Source organism: Pleurodeles waltl, chromosome 6, assembly GCF_031143425.1.
Source record: "Pleurodeles waltl isolate 20211129_DDA chromosome 6, aPleWal1.hap1.20221129, whole genome shotgun sequence".
Taxonomy (NCBI): domain Eukaryota; kingdom Metazoa; phylum Chordata; class Amphibia; order Caudata; family Salamandridae; genus Pleurodeles; species Pleurodeles waltl.
The window spans coordinates 161,432,459-161,444,802 of record NC_090445.1 but is presented as its reverse complement, the minus strand read 5'-3'; the positions used below and the strand labels follow the sequence as shown (position 1 = coordinate 161,444,802).

At 41.9% G+C, this 12,344-nt stretch overlaps 1 long non-coding RNA gene across 1 annotated transcript in view; it reads right to left on the bottom strand.

Annotated features, from left to right (window-relative positions):
- Window positions 1–1,274: 1,274 nt before the first annotated feature.
- LOC138301888 (uncharacterized) overlaps window positions 1,275–12,344 on the bottom strand; it is a 191,262-nt gene continuing 180,192 nt past the window's right edge. Inside the window, exon 2 of the long non-coding RNA XR_011205142.1 lies at window positions 1,275–1,618. This is a non-coding gene — a long non-coding RNA (uncharacterized lncRNA). The remainder of the gene's footprint in view (window positions 1,619–12,344) is intronic.

Here is a 12,344-nt window from a genome sequence, read left to right as displayed (position 1 = left end):
GCTTAACAGGTAGGCTGTCCCTAGTGTCGATGTCATGAGTACACCAATGAATGACTCCAGGGGTGACTGAGAACATAGAGGCGAACTGTCCCAGTAACTGGTGGCAGTCCCTCTGCTGCTGTAGGGTCAGAATGGAGGAGAGGTTCACACCCTCCACTGCCCCATCCTGCTCTTTGGAAGGCAAGAGGTCAGGGAAAGGTTCACTCTCCTCTTCCACACCGTGATCCGTGACTAAGAGCATGGTCAACTCGGCCTCTCGAAGTGCTGCTTTATGCGGTTCACCTCAAAGGTTTCCTGGTCACCATGTAGATGACATTGTTATTATGCACCTTCACCTCAAAAGGCCCAGTCTTCGAGAGCATGGGGCTTTACCAGGGCCATCACCTACCCCTTCAGGCCAGGCTGAAATGCAACTAGAGTGGTATTCTGGTCATACCAGCATTTCATATCTTCCTGGCTAGCTTCCAGATTCTCTTGGGTGAGCTTCCAGAAGAGGGCTGTCTGGTTCCTGAAGGCCACATGTAACGCGTAACTGAATACATCCGGGGGTGGCTTCTTGGGAGCTTGCTCCCAGCCCTCCTTCACCAAACTCGGAGCGCGTTTCACTGGGTACCCATACAGAAGTTAAAAAGGGCTGAAGTCAACCCCCTTCTGCTGTACCTCCTTGTAGGCAAACAACAGGCATGGGAACAGGACGTCCCTCTTACGCCTCATGGGTTCTGAGAGACAAATAATCATGTCCTTCAGGGTACGGCTGAACCTTTCAACCAACCCATTGCTTTGGGGGTGGTAAGGCATAGTGAACTTGTAGGTAACACAAAATGCCTTCCACATGGCCTTCATGTACAAAATTGGTACCCCTGTCAGATACCACCTCCTTGGAAAAACCCACATGGGTAAACATCCCCATATGTGCCCTGGCCATGGTGGGTGCAGTCACTGTCCTACGATGGATAGCTCCCAGATACCCCATGGCATGGTCCACCAAGACCAGGATTAACCTGTTGCGCATGGCTGTCTTGGGATCAAGAGGCTCCACAATGTCAATGCCCATCCGCACAAAAGGGGTGCTACCATGCCTAAACCTTCCTTTTTAATACTTCTGAGCCACCCCTAGGTAAGGCCCTAAAGGCTAATAGAAGAGGGTTCATGATTTTTCAAAAATAGGACATGTGTATTTACATGTCCTAGCAGTGAACAACTCCTAAAATAAAGATTTGTCACACTGACGTGTTAAGAATTTTCCATTCTATTAAGGACACAGAGGCGAGGACTATGTTTCTCTTTCTTTACTGAGAATTTCACAGCAGTCAATCAAGACATATAAAACTTTAAACTGCATATCCCATGAGCCCACAGTCTTCTCCAATAATTGGTGTCAAGTCCAGGGAATATATATTGTCAAGACCGGAGACCTTCATCTTTCCTTCCTCTCTCTTTGCGAACCACAACATAAAGTCTCGGAACCTGAATCCAACATGAAACTGCAATGGAACCAACATGATCTCTCAAAAGGAGGAACAGCATCTCACAGACGAAAGAGAACTGCTTTCGCAGTGACAGCAGATCAGCCACCAGCAATCCAATACATAGCTTCACACGGATGTAGCGTCTGCACCTGGAATAAAAACATCAAAGTAATAACAATCTTGTAAAGATAGATCAATCAATTACGGGTGGGAAAATAGGATACAATAACCTCAAACAATGCATCATAGAAAAAACAGTTTAGGATGAATTAATATTCAGTATAATGAACATGTTCAATGAACAATTCAAATTGTAATGATATTTTAATATCTCAGGCTAGGATAATCCTCATCTCTGTGTCCTTAATAGAACTGAAAATCCTTAAAGTGTCAGCTTGAACATTTTTTATTCTATGTCAGGACCGGAGGCTTGGGATTATGCTAGTTTAAGGTTGATCCACCACTATAGACGCCACATCCACAATAGGCTTATGATAAAAGACTTTAAATGTGGAATCAGAATGCCAATTCACAGCAGCCATATTGTCCTCAAGGTGAGAACCTACAGAGAAAGTTTTAGAGGCCATGCACCTCTGACAGAATGAGCTCCAAAAATGGGGATGTGTTCCTCAGCTTCAGTCAACAACCATTTAAACCATCTGGCTAAGGTTGCCGAAGTGACAGGACAAAAAGGTTTCTGTGAAGAAATAAGCAATTGACCTGCGGAATCTCTCTGCAGTTCACGAGTATAGTCCTCGTCCTCATATGCCTTAATACATTTAACCATACACAATTTCTGATGATGAGGAAAAGCGGGATAACTAATACATTGTGATGCAGTCTTTGTACATCTTGAAATAGTAAAAGATACGTAAATACTCTAAATGCTAAATCCATTTCCAGTACATCTGAGACATGACTACAGGAAACTGGGCACAAAAGGAGCCTCAGTGTAGAAGACAACTGTTTACAAGAAACATCCTCATTAGCTTGCCAATATTTAAGGAAACGTAAAACTAAATCAACATCCCATAGAAAAGAATATTTCAACTGGGGGGGCAAACCGTTCAAATAACTCTGAGTACCTTACACACCAATGGATGTTCACCGACAGATTTACCATCCAAATGTGGGTGTCCAGCAGAAATAGCAGAACAGAAATTAATAACCATCCTATAGGCAAGACCCTGACTAGACAGTTCAGAAAGAAAATTCACCATCATATGAACACCTGTCCCCATGGGATCCACACTCTGTTTGTCACACCAACATACCCAGCTGCCCTAGGCAGCCTCATATTGTTTATGCATAGAGGGAACACAAGACTGTGACAAGAAGAACATGGCGTCTTGCAAAACTCCTGCCACCTGCCAAAAGCACCTGAAATTCTTCATGCCATGAGTAACAAGGTTCCCTGAGACGCCAGCGGGTGTGGAAGACCCATTGAGTCCAAGAGGAGATCCAGGAAGGGAACAATCCACAACGGCATTGTGCAGGACAGTGACATTGCTACAGGAAACCAAGGTTGGGCCTTCCAACAAGGAGCCACTAACACCACCTCTGCCATCTGGTGACTTACCTGTGAGAGTACCCTCTGGATCACCGAGAAGGGGGGAAATGCATACAGAAGACCCGTCGTTCAAGACTTGAAAAAGGCATAGGAGACGGCCACCAGAGGGCCTGGCCTCCAGGAGTAAAAGATCGGGAGCTGAGTATTAAGATGCAATGAAAATAGGTCTATCAAACACAATCCCCAAAGCCGATTCAGCTGGTGGAAGACTTGTGGATGAAGTCTCTAATCTCTGGAGTCATGCAGGAATCAAGTGTTCCAGTCCGTGATTACATGGGCCATGGCCCAGAATATATTCCGCTGTCACCAATATTTGATGTTGGAGACAATAATACTAGAAATCCTTGTCAATTTCTACCAGAAGTGGGGGTCTTGTCTCACCCAGACAGATAATATAACAAACCGCCGACAGATTGTCCATCCTTAGCAGGATGCAACAATTTGCTTGTGCAGGGAATCCCATGCGAACCGCAAACGACCCAGCCAATAGCTTCAAACAACCACCCCTCCCCCATTGCCACTGAGCCGCACCAAGCAACCCAACCCCATCGTCTGGCATTGGATTCTACTATCACCTCCGGAACTGACGTAAATATTGCTTTGTCGTTCCAGGCATCCATGTGGTCTAACCACCAGGACATCTCTGTCCTGGCTTCTTCTGATAACACTATTTTCTCAGAATAGGCTAATCCCTTCCGAATATGTAAGATCTTCAATCTCTGAAGGGCCAGATAAGGCAGAGGACTCAGAAAAATTGCTTGCATGGATGAAGCTAACAGGCCCACTAGGCAAGCCAGGATCCTCAACGATATAGTCAGAGAGGCAAGCACTCTTCTCAACTCTTTCTTGATAGACATCCGTTTCTTCAATGGTAACAGAAGTTGGACCTTGACAGAGTCCACCTGAAAAACTCAGAAACTCTAGAGTCTGGGAAGGGATCAGAACTCATTTCCCTGAATTGATGGTGAATCCCAGATCCTGAAGAAGCTAGATTGTCCAAGAGGGATGCAGAATTACAGTGTCCCTGTTCTCTGCCATGACCAGAATGATGTCTAGGTAAATAATCAATCATACTCCCTGCTCAACTTGATGAAACACCAAGGTGTCAGGATACTTCAATTCGATTTCCTCAGAAGCAGAAGATAACTCCTCAGTCCCGACCCGAGCTACTCACAACGAATATTAATCCTTCGTGCTGAGTACCCCGGAGGGGGAAAGGGGAATGGGATGGTAGAGAGACTGCCACAGAGATGATGAACGCCAGTACTCAGTCTGCCTCTTCACATCAAAGATTGGATACAGCACCTGCAAGAGTCACAGTCGCAATTACTAGGGACATACAACATCAGTTTTTCACTTTCTACTCTCAACACTTAATTCTCTTTAATTCTATCATTTCTTCACGCACCCTGAGTTCTCTGTAGCCTTGCTTCTCTCTATAAATGATAGCTCTTCTTAAAAAATGCTTATTACTGATTCTGGAAGAACTTCTCAACCTTTGTTAGAGATTGGTTTTATGTTGCTATATATATATATATATATAGTTGGTGATAATGTGTTCTTCAAATCAGCTGATGTTATTTAATTTCTCCTGTCTTATTGTGACTTCTGTCAATACTTGTATTTGTAAATGCTTGTTTATTAAAGTTCGTTTCTCCTTTCTTACTTCAACATTTGTTGATAACTTGTATTTGTAAATGCTTGTTTATTACAGTTAGTTTCTCCTTCCTTACTTCGACATCTGTCGATAACTTGTAGTTGGAAATGCTTGTTTATTTAAGTTCGTTTTTCTTTTAAACTCTATTTTGGTTTATTACCATTGAATTTGTAAATGCTTATTTGTTAACAGTTCGTTTCTCCTTTAAATTTGGCCTTTGTTTATAACCTTGACATTTGTAGATACTTGCTCTTTTAAAGTTCGTTTTTTCTTTGACTTTAATATCTTAAACAAGAACCTTGTAAACATAAGGTTAATTCATACATTAACTCTGTAGCCTTGCCGACTTCCACGGTAACGGTCTACTATCAAACTCTTCGAATAAACCTTGACAATATTTATCAGTTTTCTGTAATATAATCTTCAAATGTAATTTTACCTCACAGGAGTTTCTGTTCTGAAGCGCGCTCTCTCTCCACACAGCTGATTCCTGTCAGACCTCAGTTGAAGTGCAAGGCTTCCAGCTGGAGAGCTCGTAACCTAGCAACCAACCGATTGCAAGACTAGAACTGTAACTAACCTTCAGGACTCACAGCTCTTGGATCTTCTCTTCTTGATTCTTCCTTTGAAATAAGCGCAAGATTACTCTGCAAACCTTCTTCCAGTTTGGGCTTTGCTGTCTCCACTGAGGATATCTCTTTGCTTTTCTCATGCACTTCTTTGATTTGACTTGGCAAGTTTGTGTGGTCATGACAGTACTCCCCCTCAAGGAACAGTTCTCCAATTTAGGTTTGCTTGGGTAGGTTCTATGAAAGTTTCTCACTAATCTTGAAGCATGTACATACTCGTGCAGCTCCCAGGATCGTTCCTCTGGACCATAACCTTTCCAATCAATTAGATAATAAAGCTGGCCATTACGGATTTTGGAATCTAAGATTTGATTGACCTCATACTCTTCTGCAGAGCTAATCTGGATAGGAATTGGAGGGGAGTTTTGACGTAAATTTGGAGGACTGTTCTTTAACAAGGAGACATGGAAAACAGGATGTATCTTTAGATGAGCTGGCAACTGCAATTTAACTGCCACTGGATTGATCATCTTGTCAACTTTGAATGGGCCTATAAATCGTGGCTGAAATGTGCGATTTCCTTTGAGACGTAAGTGACGAGTGGATAACCAAACTTTGTCTCCTTTCGAATAAATAGGGCTCTCTCTTCTTTTTCTATCAGCCTGAGTCTTATATGAGTCTTTTGCTTGAATGATGTTTTTTCTAGCCCTAACTAACGTGGTCTGCAAATCCCTCACCATCTCTTCTACTGCAGGCACTGAATCATCTTCTTTACCCGACATTACATTAGGATGTCTACCATGGTTCAGATAAAAGGGGGTGAACCCAGTGGTGGAATGAACAGCATTATTGTAAGCAAATTCAGCTGCCCACATCAACTCGGGCCATTCCTTCTCCTTAGCGAATACATTGAGTCTTAAATATTGTTCTAACTCTTGATTCACTCTCTCTGTTTGCCCATCGGTTTCACGATGGTAACTGGTAGAGTAACGAGAATCAATTCCTAATCTTTTACTAAAGGCCTTCCAAAAGCGAGAAACAAATTGGGATCCCCTGTCTGAAACTAGAATTTTTGGGATACCATGGGCGCGTACTATGTGTTGTGTAAACAACTGTGCAACCTGTGGGGCTCGAGGGATTTCTTTCAAAGGAATGAAATGCGCCATTTTAGTGAAAGTGTCTACAAAAACTAGGATAGTGTTAAAACCTTGGCTACTAGGGAGGTCCACTATAAGATCCATAGTAACAGTATGCCAGGCATGGGGTGCAGTGGGCAAAGGTCTTAACAGACCTTGTGAAGCTGTTCTATTTGATTTCCCTCTTTGACATTTGTCACAAGTTGACACATATTGTCTTATCTGAGTTTTCATTTTTGGCCACCAAAATTTTCGTTGAATTAGATTTTGAGTCTTTTGAATTCCTTTGTGTCCAGCCAATTGATCGTCATGATAAGCCTGAAGAATATTTTCTTGCAGCTCCACAGTCGGAACATACAGTGCACCTTTAAAGTATGGCAAACATTTTTTGATTTCTCTTCCTTGGCCTTCTTTGGACCACTTCAGCATTCCTTCGAATGTTAAGTTTTCTTGAATTTCTTTGGTTAAATTTTCATACAATATGGCAGATATGAACTTCTCTTGTGGAATAATCAATTATTTTTCTGGAGGCTCTTTAACTGCACCGGTATCAATTCGAGATAGAGCATCTGCCTTCCCATTTACTTTTCCTGGTCTGAAAGTGATAACAAAATCAAAGTCTGCAAAATATAGGGACCAACGTAGTTGTCTAGCTGTTAGAGTTCGAGCTGATTTTAAAAACTGTAAATTTCGGTGGTCCGTGTAAACGGTCACTTTATGCTTAGCTCCCAAAATGTAATGCCTCCACTCACAAAAAGTTTCTTTGACTGCCAATAGCTCCTTATCCGCAATTGAATAATTTATCTCTGGTGGTGTTAATTTTCGAGAGAAATAGGCCACTGGATGTAATTGACCTGTATCTTTATGACGCTGGGAAAGGATACCTCCTATGGAAACATCTGAAGCATCTGCCTCCACATAATATGGCTCATCTGGATTGGGGTGGAGCAAGATTGGAGCTGAGACAAAGGAATTCTTCAAAAAATGTAAAGCATTTTCAGCTTCTTTTGTCCACTCAAACTTCACTCCTTTCTTCAACAATCGAGTAATGGGTGTAACTGTTTGAGAAAAATTGGATATGAATCTTCGATAAAAATTAGCGAACCCCAAGAAACTCTGGATCTCTTTGACATTGCAAGGAGAAGGCCAATGTTGCACTGTCTTTATCTTGGCAGGATCCATACTAACTCCTTCTGGTGACAAAATGAATCCTAAGAACTCAACTCGTTGCACATGAAATGCACACTTCTCCAATTTTACATAGAGATGGTTTTCTTGCAACCTTGTGAGGATGGATCGAACATGGGAAATGTGCTCCTGTAGATTGTCGGAAAAGATTAAAATGTCATCTATATAAACCACGGCAATCCGGTTGAGGAATTCTCGTAATATATCATTAACGAAATGCTGGAAGGCAGCGGGAGCATTGCATAACCCATAAGGCATCACTTGATATTCAAATAATCCGTATCGAGTCCGAAAAGCGGTTTTCCATTCATCCCCTGAAGCCACTCGAATCAAATGATATGCTCCTCTCAGGTCCAATTTGGTGTAGATTCTAGCATTCTTTACTTGATCTAATAAAACTGACACTAAAGGCAGTGGGTATCGATTCTTGATGGTAACCTGATTGAGGGCTCGATAATCAATGCAAGTTCGAAGACTCCCATCCTTCTTTGGTATGAAAAATAGTGGGGATGACACTGGAGATTCAGAAGGACGAATAAAACCATTAGCAAGATATTGATCCAAATACTCCTTTAAATGTTGATTCTCTGCTTCGGTCAATGCGTATATTCTGCTACATGGCAATATCGCACCTGGCTCCAGTTCAATTTTGCAGTCGTAGGGTCGATGTGGTGGCAATTTCTCAGCCTCCTTTTCATCAAAAACGGCGACTAAATCCTCATATTCTTTTGGGATTTCTGCTGTCTTTAGTGCACAGATCATTGAAGAGTGTGATGATAAACAGGCCGCTTGGGACTTGGTGGACCCTTCCACTCCATCATGAAAGCAATTCTCTTTGCAGTAAGAGGAATTCATCTTGATCGTTCTTTTGCTCCAATCAATTTGTGGATTATGTTCTGTAAGCCAGGGCAGACCCAAAATGAGTTGAAATTGTGGAGCATCTATCAAATTAAAGATTATCTGCTCCTGATGTCCACCAAAACCTTGCATCTGAATTGGTTCGGTCTCATGGGAAATGGGTCCTGAAGAAAGATTGGTTCCATCCACAGCTCTTACTACTTCCAAAGTAGATTTCTTGATAAATCGAATACCCATTTTACAAGCGTATTTGATATCACGGAAGTTGCCCGTAGCTCCAGAGTCTATCATAACTGAGATCCCTTGAATTTCCTTCTCAAGGGTCTTAACTGATACTGCTTGTACCAAATATGGCGCTGCGGTTTGTAAGGTATTCGCCACTCGTTGATCTAAAGGAGTTGTCTTGGGTTCTGCTTTCATCAGGGCAACTCCCTCTACTGATGAAGCTGGCCTTTTCCCGACTGAAGAGCTTTGGGTTTCTTGGGACAGTTTTTAACAAAATGCCCAGATGCACCGCAATATAAACATAGTTGATTCACTCTTCTTTTCTCTTTTTCTTCCTTAGATAAAGGACCTCGGATGGAACCAATTTGCATTGGTTCTTCTATCGTTATCCCTTCTCCGGCTCTCGTATGATCATTTCTTACACGATCAATTCTCAGGGGAAATGGTCGATACTCTCTTCTCTTTTCTACTCTTCGTTCAGTTAACCGGTGGTCAATCTGTAACACAAGATCAATTAACTCCGAAATTTTGGTGGGTCTATTTGGAACTTGTGCTAAGGCATCTTTCAATTCATCTCTCAGTCCACGATAAAATATGGCGGCTCTTTTTGACTCCGGCCAGGCAGTCTCTACAATGAGTTTATTGAAATGAGCCAGATAGGCTACTAGATCTTTATTACCTTGCCTGATTTCCAGTAGTTCATTGTCAGTGGCTTGAGCTGCAGTTCGCCGATCAAATATTCTTAAGAACTCTTCCATGAAATTTTGGAAATTATATAAAACAGGATAATTTCTGGAAATTATTGGCATGGACCATGCGGCCGCATCTCCTGTCAGATAAGACAATATAAATGCCACTTTGGACTGGTCTTCGGAAAAAATGACTGGTCTACATAAAAAATGCAATGAGCATTGGGTCAGAAAAATCTGCGCCTTACTTGGATCCCCACCGAAGCGCTCGGGTTGAGCCAAAGGAATAATAGGGGAAACCGCATGAATTACTTGAGTGGATATACCTGAGGACTGTGAAGGGCTAGGGATTTGTGAAAACACAGATTCATTTGATTTAGCGGTGTTCCCTAACTCATTTATTCGCTGTTTTATTTGGACTGTTTCTTCTATGTTGTTATTTAATTGTTTCTGTAACCCTTCCAAAACGGTGGCTAATGCTTTTATATCAATTACTTCTGCCATTCTGCTCAGGAGGAAATCTGTTTTTTCCCTAAAATTAGGGTGATGGCACTTCAATCTGTCAGGATACTTCAATTCGATTTCCTCAGAAGCAGAAGATAACTCCTCAGTCCCGACCCGAGCTACTCACAACGAATATTAATCCTTCGTGCTGAGTACCCCGGAGGGGGAAAGGGGAATGGGATGGTAGAGAGACTGCCACAGAGATGATGAACGCCAGTACTCAGTCTGACTCTTCACATCAAAGATTGGATACAGCACCTACAAGAGTCACAGTCGCAATTACTAAATTACTAGGGACATACAACATCAGTTTTTCACTTTCTACTCTCAACACTTAATTCTCTTTAATTCTATTATTTCTTCACTCACCCTGAGTTCTCTGTAGCCTTGCTTCTCTCTATAAATGATAGCTCTTCTTAAAAAATGCTTATTACTGATTCTGGAAGAACTTCTCAACCTTTGTTAGAGATTGGTTTTATGTTGCTATATATATATATATAGTTGGTGATAATGTGTTCTTCAAATCAGCTGATGTTATTTAATTTCTCCTGTCTTATTGTGACTTCTGTCAATACTTGTATTTGTAAATGCTTGTTTATTAAATTTTGTTTCTCCTTTCTTACTTCGACATTTGTTGATAACTTGTATTTGTAAATGCTTGTTTATTACAGTTAGTTTCTCCTTCCTTACTTCGACATCTGTCGATAACTGGTAGTTGTAAATGCTTGTTTATTTAAGTTAGTTTTTCTTTTAAACTCTATTTTGGTTTATTACCATTGAATTTGTAAATGCTTATTTGTTAACAGTTCGTTTCTCCTTTAAACTTGGCCTTTGTTTATAACCTTGACATTTGTAGATACTTGCTCTTTTAAAGTTCGTTTTTTCTTTGACTTTAATATCTTAAACAAGAAACTTGTAAACATAAGGTTAATTCATACATTAACTCTGTAGCCTTGCCGACTTCCACGGGAATGGTCTACTATCAAACTCTTCGAATAAACCTTGACAATATTTATCAGTTTTCTGTAATATAATCTTCAAATGTAATTTTACCTCACAGGAGTTTCTGTTCTGAAGCGCGCTCTCTCTCCACACAGCTGATTCCTGTCAGACCTCAGTTGAAGTGCAAGGCTTCCAGCTGGAGAGCTCGTAACCTAGCAACCAACCGATTGCAAGACTAGAACTGTAACTAACCTTCAGGACTCACAACGGCCATCTTGGATCTTCTCTTCTTGATTCTTCCTTTCAAATAAGCGCAAGATTACTCTGCAAACCTTCTTCCAGTTTGGGCTTTGCTGTCTCCACTGAGGATATCTCTTTGCTTTTCTCATGCACTTCTTTGATTTGACTTGGCAAGTTTGTGTGGTCATGACACAAGGAGCCGAGGACAGACTAAAGGGCATTGCAGTGAACTCATACCACTGGTGACGCCATTGAAATTGAAGAAACCTCTGATGGGGAGGAAAGATGGGGACCGCTATATAAGCATCCTTTAGGTCTAACCGTTTCATCCAATCTCCCTCCTGCAACAGATGGCAAAGCACGTGTATGCCATCCATCTTGAAGTGGTGGTACATGATCCAATAGTTTGAGGTTTAGAACCATAGAAAACCACAGTCCATTTTCTGGACCAAGAAGATTGCACTGACGAAGCCCTGTGAATGAGGGATACTATGTACAGTAGCCTTCTTTGAAAGGAGAGCCTGAATCTCTTAGTGTATGAAATTGCTCTCCGTTTGGGAAAAAAGAAGAGGGGTTGGACGTTACCCCTATTGGGGGGTGGAATAAAACTCCAATCTGAACCCCTGAACTGTCTGCAACACCCATGGGTCCTGAGTTACGGTTCCCCAATTGTGCAGGAACCACCTTATCTGTCCACCCACCAAGGCTTCAGAGGCCAGAATAACACTTGCATAGGTAGAATCGGAAGAGTTGTTACCACCTTGATATCCACCTTGGTGGGTGCTGCCTTGACCTCCTCTATTACAGGAGGGATAGAAGGTAAAGGATCTTTAGAGACCACCTCTTACTGTCTGATAATAACATCTGGAAGCCTGAGAAAAACCACGGCATGGCGCTTGGCATTTGAAAGTGCCCAACCCTGGCAAAAAGGCCACTGTGGAACACCTTCTTAATGGACGTCTGCACCTTGTCTATCACGGAGAACGTAGCCACATACTTCCCATGGTCCTTAACTGATTTGTCAACAAATAAGCCATTCGCCATAGTGCTCACCTTTGTAGAGGCCAACTCTGCCAATTTTGGGTCAGTCCTCAATAAGAAAAGATTTTCAATGCTCTGTGGATTTAGCACAGTTAGCATTGCAGAGGAGAGATATCGCACTTTGAACCCATTCAAGCATCTCTCCTGGATCCAATTGTACATTTGCTTCTTTCACTAATTCCAGAATTTTTGTGAGGGGGCCAGACAGTTCAAGCAATTTAACTTGGCATCCACGCCATGCCCTGTCCAGACCTTT